General features: G+C 39.7%; 2 long non-coding RNA genes across 2 annotated transcripts; one reads left to right on the top strand and one right to left on the bottom strand.

Annotated features, from left to right (window-relative positions):
* Positions 1-744: 744 nt before the first annotated feature.
* Positions 745-4,136, bottom strand: LOC123969047. The gene is made up of 3 exons (XR_006824615.1): positions 3,959-4,136; positions 3,269-3,332; positions 745-878 (listed from the first exon to the last, which is right to left on the bottom strand). It is a non-coding gene; the product is annotated as an uncharacterized LOC123969047 (long non-coding RNA).
* A 4,957-nt stretch (positions 4,137-9,093) lies between these two features.
* Positions 9,094-9,660, top strand: LOC123969054. The gene is made up of 2 exons (XR_006824616.1): positions 9,094-9,375; positions 9,462-9,660. It is a non-coding gene; the product is annotated as an uncharacterized LOC123969054 (long non-coding RNA).
* The last annotated feature ends 1,461 nt before the right edge of the window (positions 9,661-11,121 follow it).

Genomic DNA, 11,121 nt, shown 5'->3' with positions numbered 1-11,121 from the left:
GGACAGAGACGCGGTAATGACAGAGATTTCATAATTTCTTGCCACAACACAAATCAAAGCCACCCTGGCCTGCTATCTGTGCTATTGCCTCTTCTGAAAAAGGGTTTATTCACCTAAGGGAGCGATTATAATGTCTCACTTACCCATTATCCAAAGGGAGTTTCTCACTTTGTGCCTCTGTTTGGTGCATACTTTCTCTCCATGTTGTCTCCCCTGACTCAGATCACACTGACCTGACTCAGGAAATGGAGATGTTTTAAATTAAGATGCACTTGGAGAGCACATGACTCTGTGGATGTGACATCATCCCGAGGGTGCAAAGGGGAAACACATGTGTTTGCTGAACAGCGTGATTGGAGCAAGCTGACAGTGCAGCTTTAGCTGGAGGATATGCGTGGGCCGTCGTCTGTGTGTTGCTGTGTTGCTGAGGTACAGCGCTGAGAAACGTCCATAAATTCATCACAAGTTCTTCAAGAGGGGAGAGACTCCAAACAATTGTGGCCATAGCTATCTCGTAGTGTATTATGAACAGGAAACCCACACTTTAGAATAAGCTGTGAAGCCTGCAGTTATAAATAATAGTACTATAGATCATGAGTTGCTGTTGTCAGGAGAAAACCTTGTATCTCCAAAAGGCATTTTTAATTCAATGGGTTTTTGAAAGGGTTATGAGCATATACATTTCTCATTAACAAAAAAGCTTGTATGTCTTATTCTTATCTGAAAATGTGGAACATGAAAACACGTCTGAAAACATGAACACTTGGAAATAGTGATGAAAATGTGAAAATCTCTTTTGGCCTGGATGTGTTAAAGCTTTGTTCCATTGAGTTAAGAGGTCATGCAATCCTTGGACGAGCTCTTGGTTGGTTGGCTGGCTGGTTTAAAAAAACAATATACACAAACATTAACCACTGCTGGGATGTAACTAAGTACATATAGTCAAGTACTGTTCTTGAGTAAATAACATTGATAATGGGCTACGTTGTCCTGCCCTAAAAAGTGCAACAACAGCAACAGAAGGGCGAGGGGAAAAGTTGACATAATTGGTACACACACGCAGTCCACAGAAGAGGTCCGATCACTCAACATGTGAAAACACCTATGTGGATGGACTATGGACTTTAAAGTTCATACACAAAATGTATGATCACTTTATAATATATGATGCATTATTATTGATTAAACAAAACAGTAAAACAACTAGCTAGATGTGCTGATAGGCAAATAATGACTTTGTTTCATGTTTACCTTACAGACATGCAAGTGGCATCAATCCTCTCATCTAACTCTTGAAAATCCCTAAAAATGATTAAGCAAATTTCCCAAAATATTGGACTTTCTACCATATGTGTTCACCTGGCAACCCAGTTTTGCTTTATATGACTTTTTATGACTGGTAAAACCATACTTACCACTAATTATGCCATTAAAATAACCTATAAACTTAGTATGCCTGTGAATAAATTAAATGTAAATTTATGAAAAAGATCATGTCAAACATCTTAAATCTGTATTAAACCCTAAACTCAGGGTGGATCAGAGAGTTGAACAGGACTCAGATGCAGTTGGATGCTGGTTTGACTCAAGCCGTGATTGTGAATCACCAGACGAATGTGTGTTCATGTTCATGTGTCTACTCACTTAGAAAGTGATGTCATGATGGAACATGCTAGAAAATGCCAATGAGACAGGACAGTCTCTACTGGGGCAATGTGAGGCAGAGAGTGGGGTAATTTGAGGTGGTGGGTGTGTGCGTTGGGGTACCAAAATAGCTTGCAGGAGAGAAATAGAATCTGGTATTTCACTTCAGAGTTCAGGGAGCGTGGGGATCCAAACTGCTGCTGGAGAAGCAAAATAAAGTGTGAGAGACACTCACACACAGGAGGAGCCAGCACTGAGCATTCCTGGCATTACAGCCCGCTGACAAACAATCCTAACTTTATCCAGTGAGCCGGGCCAACTGAATGGCTGCAGTGTGTAGAGTTTACCCACCGAACAGGCAGTACCCAGCCTGATCCTCCACTCTGTCCCCATCCAAACGCTATAATGTCTGAAGTGGAACTGTCAACTCAGTGTTGGAAATCTTGTAATCTTTAGTGTTTGGAAGTAAACAAGTAATTCTTTTTGTACTTTTCATTTGATTGTTAGTTTCATTACAGCAGCACCAGATGGCCTTCTCTTGGTCATAAGATTTAAATAAACCAAAACATGTTCATAAATTCTGCCAGACACATAAGCACACGTCTGCTTCTATAAACGAAAACATTTCTGTCAGCTGGGGTTATAAGATACAAAAGCACAAAATAACATCCGCCTTGTTTCATTATAGAAGAGATTTTTTATGAGAACACATCTAGATCAAACTATTGCCTGTTCTTTTAGTATCATACACCCACACAGACAGACGTTTATGAACTCTACACTACAACCATGCCACATAGTTAATAATGTTGTGTCATGTGAGGACAAAAGAGATTTAGTAGAGATTAAAAGTAAATTTTTGACCTTAGAAACAGCAGCTGACAAATACAATTCAGTTATTCTGAAGCTTTCGATCATTTCACATGATCTTATTTTGCAGACTTACACATTTTTAGATGGAATTGACTGTTAACTGACTGCAAATGTTTCCCCGGACGATTGTCTAATCATTAGCAACCGTAAGGTGGTGTATATTTCAGACTATAACGTGGTAAATATAGTTTGCCATTTTGTTGTGCTGTCCCAATGCTTAATGAGAATTATTAAAGCCTAAGGTGGACTCCCAAAGTATCCCAGAATGCATTTTGAAAAGTAATGTAAAACCGATGGTCACTAACAAAGTGGTATACCATACCTGATAGAAAAATGGTCGACCAGCAAAACATTGATTTGGCACATTTTAATTGTGCGACAGCAATGGCGTAATTAACGATGCAAAGTGACCCAAATAGTGTCCGAAAGTGGTGTTTTTTTATTTTGCTGGCGAGTTCACTAAATAGTCCTCTACATAGAACTCTCTAGATAGGGAGTAGGGAATGAGTGAGCCAGTGTGTTTATCAGCTGTCATGGTTAGTGTCTCTGGCTAACTAGCTTAATGCTGGCAATGGTAATCTTGCATTATTTCCAAAGGCAAAGGGCATGTTAGCTAACTTCATTATTTTGTGGGGCTACAGGTTTCTTGAGAAAAATGCTTGACTGGAACAACCAGCCCTTGGGGGCCAACACGCTAGTATTTCAGAGTAACGTTAGCTGCTTTGTTGAGAAGTTTAGACTCCAGCATTACCTTTGCCAAAATCATCGGTTGCTCCTCATCCTCAGATTCTTTTCTCTTGTAAAAGTGAAGCATACTGAAAATACAAACATTAAAACATAAATCTAATCACTGCTTTAATTGCCTTATGCTCCCTAGCTACAGCTGAAAATCCTTAATTGACCTAATTGAGAATTTAAGGTGGTAAATCTGCCACTGCTAAACTGCTTGCCATGTTGGCATGGAAAGCTTGACGGATGTAGTGACAATAACTAAAGGGGAGTGAGGTATAGCTAACAGTCAATTGTAGATGTTGAAATTTACATTTTCCCCCTTTTTAATAACTTTTAGTCCATGCTGACTTAAAAGATGAGATTGAAAGTTTATTCTTAATCCTCGGTTTCCTAGGTCAAGAATTAACTATACAGTTCCATAACTGGGCAAACTCCACCTGCTGAGGAAGATATGGTCAGGTCAAAAGCTCTGGGACAGGGTTAAATGGACATTGTGGTGACATTACAACGTAAAATAGTATTTCCCTTCCAGGATATATCCTGACAAGTGGCTCAAGTTAATGTTGCCATGTAAAATCCCCACCTCTGGTGTCACGGATTTGTATGGTGAAGCAGGTAGTAGGTTGGAGGACCCAAATGCAGGACACGAAAGCCAGCAGGAACAGTTCAGAAGGGTTTTAATACACAAACAAAAGACGAGCACACTTACACACAGAGTGGCTGATTGACTGAGTCCAAAAACAAAGGCTGTCCAACAGAAATCCAAAAGGGTGAAAACCAGAATCCAAAAATGAGCAGGGTAACAGGGAGACACGGCGAGTAGGGCTGAAGACACGAGAACAAACTGCTACACAGGGTGACAACATACAATGACCCGACAAAGACAAGACAGAAACACCAGGTATACACACACACGGACTAACGAGCAGGGCGGGAGCAACACAGGTGAAAGACATGAGGCTAATGAGGCACAGGCAGGGAGAGAGAGCAGGGGAAAACAGAGACAGACTTGCAGAGGGATAACTGGGGTAACAGACATGACAAGGGTTACCAAACACTAGATGACAGACAAGACAGACCCCCAAAACCCAACATACTATAAGGAAGATACTAACTAAAAAGTGCAACACAAAGAATGGCTGTCCGGCAGAGTGTGACATCTGGATCCTTTCTCACCAGTTGGACGACACGTGGAGCCCATCACCAAGACCCCTTTCACTACATGCTGCATTCCTGAAAAAGGACAGGAAGTGTACTGTTGAGAGAAGGGCTTGGGAGTGCTCTTCATCAACACTGGTGGAGAGAGGATGTTTGAGGATCTACGTGTGAGTTTTTAAGTTATGGGTGATAGCAGTGACTCACGCACGAGGAACTGGGTCTACTGTGATGTGGGTTTGTTTACTCAGGGCCCAGTTAAAGTCATTGTTCCACATTTAAAGTTTTCCACATGTCCCAAAACTGCTCTTTAACCCTGCCGTCGGCTGATTGCTCAACCCCCCACAATCTGTCTCCTGCTGCGAGTGACTGGGGTTGTTGGCTACCAACTCACTGAGCACATCAGTTCAATCTGGTTATAATAACGCCATGGCTTTGTGTTGATATTAATCTGAGCGAAGTCATTAAACGCTCCATGTCTTGATGTTGCTCCAAGGTCATTGGAGAACTTTTGTGGATGGCAATTTCCCCACTCAAAACCAACATTTCTGTCAAATTGCATTTCGTCTCTGTCTGCGACTGAGATCAGATGGAAAATGAGGACTCATCAAAACACATAAATCAGTGATTTGTTTTGCCAGTTTACATTTCACCTCTGAAACATATGCTTTTTGCTCCAAACCAATGTGCCTCTGCAGCATGTATCATCATGGCAGCCTATAAATCATTTTTCCCCTTCTATTTCAAATATTAACTGTAAACAAAATGCCAGAGAGCTATTATGAAATTCAAAGTTGCATTGCCTGCAGTGATTACAGATTTTTAAACTTTTTTGTATGCTATGCTGACAAACTGTCTTTCGTGTGGGAATTTAGCGACATATTTATTGTATTAAAATGTAAAAGTGCATCCATGTTCACTACAGGCCATAAATCTGATAGTTGGCAGTGAACGTCAAGGAAAAATTGATTCCAGGTGTATTTCAAGAATCACATAATTCAGTTGATTTGAATTTAAAAAGAAATAATAAGATAATTGAACCAAGCCAAATGTTTAACCTTGGGAAATATATTTGTGATGGCATACAACAATAATTCCAAAGATAAAATCTTTTCTGGTCCCTAGCAAGAACACAATGGATTTTCCAATTAATTACTCGACTGCATTTCCAAGCATTAAACCATGCTTGTTAAACAGTCAGAGGGAGTGAATTATGAACCCATAATTACCATGCTGTGTTCCAGCTGTTTTGTTGATCATTTTAATTCTTGTTCTGTCAGTCAGTTTTTATAGGGAGATGTAAAACAGAGCACTTCCTTCTCTCATGAAATAATTTTGTCTGTCTACCAAAAGGTTTAAAGTTTATTGTTAAAAGACGTGGCATAGGCAGGATGTTCCCAGCAATAATAATTAATTTTTTAATTTTTTTCTTCATGTGATAGCCCCTGTAACTTATCATTAACAAATTTATTTCAAATACCCAGCTGAGGCGATATTTTGTGATTAATAAAATGATCACATGTCTCCTGCGTGGTATGTTGACTTTAGTCAGTCTATTGTCTGTTTTGGCCAGTATATTTTCCAGTTACTGGTTTTTATCCTGACCGGCTGGACCAGAATGTGCAGATTTGGAACAACCAGCCTGACCCACTTGTATCAACCTACAGCGGATACAAGCCTCTACTTCTCCCGAAGATAAAATGATCAAGTTTGGACATCTTATAGTAAGGACACTGAGCACGAGGCTTCAGTTTGCTCTAGCGCAGTCAGCCTGTTTACACCGAGGTCTCTAGTTTTAATCCTGCAATATGTTCTCTCAAGTAGTTGATTTAATGAAACAATTACAGAATAAGTATAACGTTGTGGATTTTTTACTGCCAGTGGCTCTCAAAGAAAATTGACCTCTCTGACAGTATCTACCTGCTGCTGACTCCTGTGGTGTTCCCCAAGGCTCCATTTTAGGCCCTATTTGATTTGGATTGTATAAGCTTCCATTGGCCCTTTTGTTTGGAAAATACAACATCCCTTACTGCTGCTATACTGACAACATGCAACTATACTTAAACCTCCAGTGTATTTTAAGTTGTGTTGAGGATGTCAAATGCTGGAAGGCCAAACATTTTCTCCAGCTTGAAAACAAAGGTTCCAAAAATGTCTATTGGAAAATATTCCTGGGCTTTGTCTTCAAATGTGTATACATGTGACTCTGACTCAAACAAACAAATAAAGTTTGTCATTAGTAGGAACTTTTTCCACATTAGGCTGAAAATAATAACATTTCTCTCTTTTGGATGTCTGGAGTCCGTCTAACCTGCTTTTATTGCTGCAGGTCTTTGTGTGGGAGTCAGTCAGTCTCTTGCAACTATAGTTCAAAATGCAGCCACTTGACCCTTCACTGTTACTAAGCAGAAACAATTGCTACCCTGTACTGGCCTCCTTTCACTGGTTACTAGAAACTCTGCATGAATTGGCACCAGCATACAGCTCTGATCTCCTCAGTCCATACTCATGCCACATCCGACCCCTCAGATCTTCTGATCAATTATTCTTCACCATTTCAAGTTCCCAGTCAAAGTCCAAAGGTGACCAAGCCTTTTCTATTGCTGTGCCTAAACTGTGGAAGAGTTTACCTCTCACAGTCTGACCTTCCCCATCTAATGGCTGAAGAGAAGAGACCTTTTTAAATTGTGTTAAAGCCCTCAATTTAACGATTGTTTAGATTTAGTTTGTAACAGTTATTCACCTACTTGTTTTAGTTTAAATCATATTTGCAATTTCTCTCTAAAGCACTTTTACACCTGTTGTTTTTTAAGTGTGCTCCGAAAATGAACTGCACTTGTTACAACAATGTTACAACAAAAAACATTAAAAGAGAAAGAAGCTTTGTTTGTCTTCTAAATTTACACCAAAGACCTACTACAACACCTGCTAACTTTGGATAGAGTTACAGAGGAGCGATAACACCCGGCTGAAGTTTACTAAGGCAGCCAACAGTAACCTTTGGCGTGACCCCAAGTGATGTAACACAATAACCGGATTTCCACAGCTCTATGGGCTCAAATGCATTAATGATTTGATTGGATAACATTGCTTTTCCTCATCTTTATAATCTTTTTGCTTTGCTTGGTTTCCTGTCTATCTCCTGCTGAGGGTAGACAGAAGTCCTGGCAGCATTAAGCAAGCTACTAATCAGCTGTCAAAAATAAAATAAAATAAAATGAGATAAAAACAAAAACATGACCTTGATGTTATAACAGGACAAATGTAAAATGTATAGCATACATTGCTGTCGTGTGATCTGATCGCAGGAAGTCCGAGCAGATGAATTAAGGCATCCTGTCCTCAGCAGAGACACCACCTCTGCTCTGAGACATTTTAACTCCCTGGACCCCACATTGACAGAAAGCATCTGTGAGCTTTCAGTTAGCTGAACCAGAAACAAATACACACAGCATCCTTTTCCCACCTCCACTAAAAGACACAGAAACGCAACCACAGCATTGACACAACCCTCCTGATGACCTTGGGGTGACCCTGGGGTGACCCCCAAGGTCATCAGGAGGGTTTTTTCACGGAAGCTCTTGGACAGAATACCCTCGTTTCCTTTGGGCTGTTGCAGTCTCATGTGGTAGTAATAAATCCACCACAAACTTGAAACGAACAATGCAGAAAGATGTTTGGATAGCCCCTCCTGCTTTTTTTATTTTTTTCTTCCCATCAGCTGGTTTTCTTTTTTTTGGATGTTTGTTTTTGTTCAGTGCCTGATTTCACTGTTTTCAGTTCCTCCTACGTGGATCCAGTTGAGGGAAGACATGTATAGTAATGGAAATATTAATTAAGTGGAAATAATATACTGTGATCTTTCCTTTTATTTGGCCAAAGCCCAGCGCTATGTAGGCAATATTCACAATTGCTGTGCAACGTTTCCATCAATTAAATCTTTATAAATCTTAGAAATCTCATTAATCTTCAAAAAAACTATCACATTATATATTCAATTTCAGTTCAATTCAATTTTATTTTTATAACGCCAATTCACAACAACAGTTCTCTCATAGCTCTTTTCAGATAAAGCAGGTCTAGACCGTACTCCTTGTGCTATTTGTGCTATATTTGTATTATCTATACATATATTTATATATTATATATACTGTACACCAAACACAAAACAAAATGACACAACAATCACAGAGAAAAATATCTGAGGGCTAATTCACAAAGATTCTTATGAAGGAAAAAGCATCCTTCTAAGCGCATTTTTCTTATCTCTTAAGAAGCTGATAATCAAACACAGATCTCAACAATTTGGTAACTTTCTTCATATTCTGTTATAGAAGAAAAAAAACAATATTATTCTTAGACGGTAGCTATGGTCAGATATAGAAAAATATGTGTGCTGGTTTCCTCTTGGGTTGTGCAACAATAATTTTTTAAAAATGCATTAGCTGTAGGCTATCAAAATACAGTTTTAAATAAAATAAGTGTTCAGTCCTTTGAAGCTTATACACATCTTGGTTGGTAGCCTGAACGGCAGAGTATTAGCAAGAATAATGGTAAAATCTGGGCCATTGGGACTTAAAATTGTCGATTGAGTATTGCACTTCCATAATGTTGGGAAACTTGCAAAAGACTAATTTTAAAGACAAAGTTCAAATTGATGCAGCATATAGTAAATTATAATCCCCATGTGTCATGACTCCTGCATCTGACACCTGAGTTTGAGACTGAGTGAGTGTGTTTTGATTTGATTTTTCCCTTTGGGTGAGGGAGGCATGCGTTGTGTGTTTTTGTTTGGTCTGTTTTTCTCTCCTCCTTTCTCTCAGTTATTGAGTCCTGGGCGTGTCTGGCTTCCTGGGTTGGCACAAGCTGCACCTGCTTGTAATCACACACCTGTTCCTGATCAGCCATCCCTACCCCTTCCTAAGGAGAGGCCAGACATGCATTCCCTGCTGAATTGTTAAGTTGTGTGCTGTAGGTTAAGTCTTAATGTCTAGCTCTGTGCCTGTTTTGTCAAGTAACGAGTTCGCCTTTACTAATATCTGCCTTCCTGTCTCCAGATTGCCCATTCAACCCGCTCAGCCTGCCTACCAGTTCCAAGCCTCTGGAGCCACTAAAAGATCCAACCCTTCCAGCCACACTCCTGCCAGCCATGCCAACCCAGCCCTCACACTTTCCAAGTGCTTGGAAGGAAACTCCCTGTGTCCTCACTCTGCCTTAGTTTACTCACTGCTTTTATCAATAAACTGTTTAAACTGCTGCATTGTCTCTTGGTCTGCATATGGGTTCTAGCATGATTTCTGACATCGTGTGGGTAAAGGTCCAAAACCACTCCCACAATTCCATGCAACTTGCCTTGTCTTTTTGTCAGATACTCCTTTCTTGGTAAAGTCCCATGTCTTTCATAATTCCTTACCCCTATTAATGTGCATGCTTTTAGTTAAACATTTGTATGGTGAGACAACCCAGATGATCATTATTGGTTATTTACTCAACCATGACAAAGCTCCAAAGACATTACACAGCTGTTTTCACAGGCGGAGTATTAGTTCTCATGTTCAGTAAATGGATCTTAATGAAAAAAAGCATTTTCAAGAAGGCACATCATGTAATAATTAACAGTGCTTGATAAGTCAAAAAGCCATATAAACATTTTGTAGAGCTGATGAACAAGAGATGAGACAACATGATGGCAATAAGGATGAGTTGCAGTCCTGACAGCAGTAAATTCTGAGGAAGGATGTTTTTTGTCACATGGATCATTTGTTAAAGCTGTATCATTTCACATGATGTATGTGAACAAGTTGCATTAAGGATGTTCAAAACCTTTAAAGGTGCCCCTGTGCATGACAGGAGGTACTATAAATATGTTCACTCTTTTTACCCTGATGTCTTGTTTCCATGTCGTTTTATGTTTATGTTGTTGTCTTTAAATTATAAGAACATTGTTGGCGTCTGACATTTCAGAGCTCTCTGGTATTCATGGACACATCATTTCCAGAAAAGTCAGTGAAGTGCAAACTGAGCTTGCAAATGTGTGACATGTGTGCACAATGTCAACAACTAACTAATTTAGCATTGAGTCTAATCCCTGCTTCTCTTAAATCAGTGCATTTCCTGTTAATAAACATTTAACCTGGGCAGAATCCAGTTCCAAAAGAAAGCAATGCAAATGCTGCTATTACCGAGAGGAAAGGTAGACCTAGCAGGTTTTGTACTATGGTGCTCTAATTGGATTAGTGGGCAGTTGAAAAGGAAATGAGAGTAAGAGCGGCTTTGCACACTAACACTATTTGGCCTTTTAGCATATGAACTTTGCTTAGTCAATTAGCACAGCTTGATCTGAAGGGTTTGTGCAATGTGATGTTTGTAAACTGCTAGGTTACACCTCCATGAGTGCAATTATTGAATCCTATTTACAGTTTTATGAATAAAGAGACTGGCTCCATGGTTTGCAGCAGTCTTTCAAACTCCTTTTCCATTAGTGACAGCCTGATTTGGTTCTTTATTTTGAAGGATTTTCTTCCCTCTTTTAGGCTCAGGCCAAAGGGGTTATGCACTTGTTTGTCAGCATAAAGCCGAAGCTCAAGCACAAATGAAGAGAGCTCAGAGATCAAATCGCAGCCTTGGGAAGAACCGCAGGATCTTTTTGCAGACACACTACACAAATGACTCAGTGTCTGTCCAGTGTGCCAGTATGTAATTGACGGTTGTGAATAA

The sequence above is a fragment of the Micropterus dolomieu genome, linkage group LG03 (assembly GCF_021292245.1).
Source record: "Micropterus dolomieu isolate WLL.071019.BEF.003 ecotype Adirondacks linkage group LG03, ASM2129224v1, whole genome shotgun sequence".
Lineage (NCBI taxonomy): Eukaryota > Metazoa > Chordata > Actinopteri > Centrarchiformes > Centrarchidae > Micropterus > Micropterus dolomieu.
Note: the sequence above shows the minus strand (reverse complement) of the source record. Positions and strands in the feature narration are given on the sequence as shown.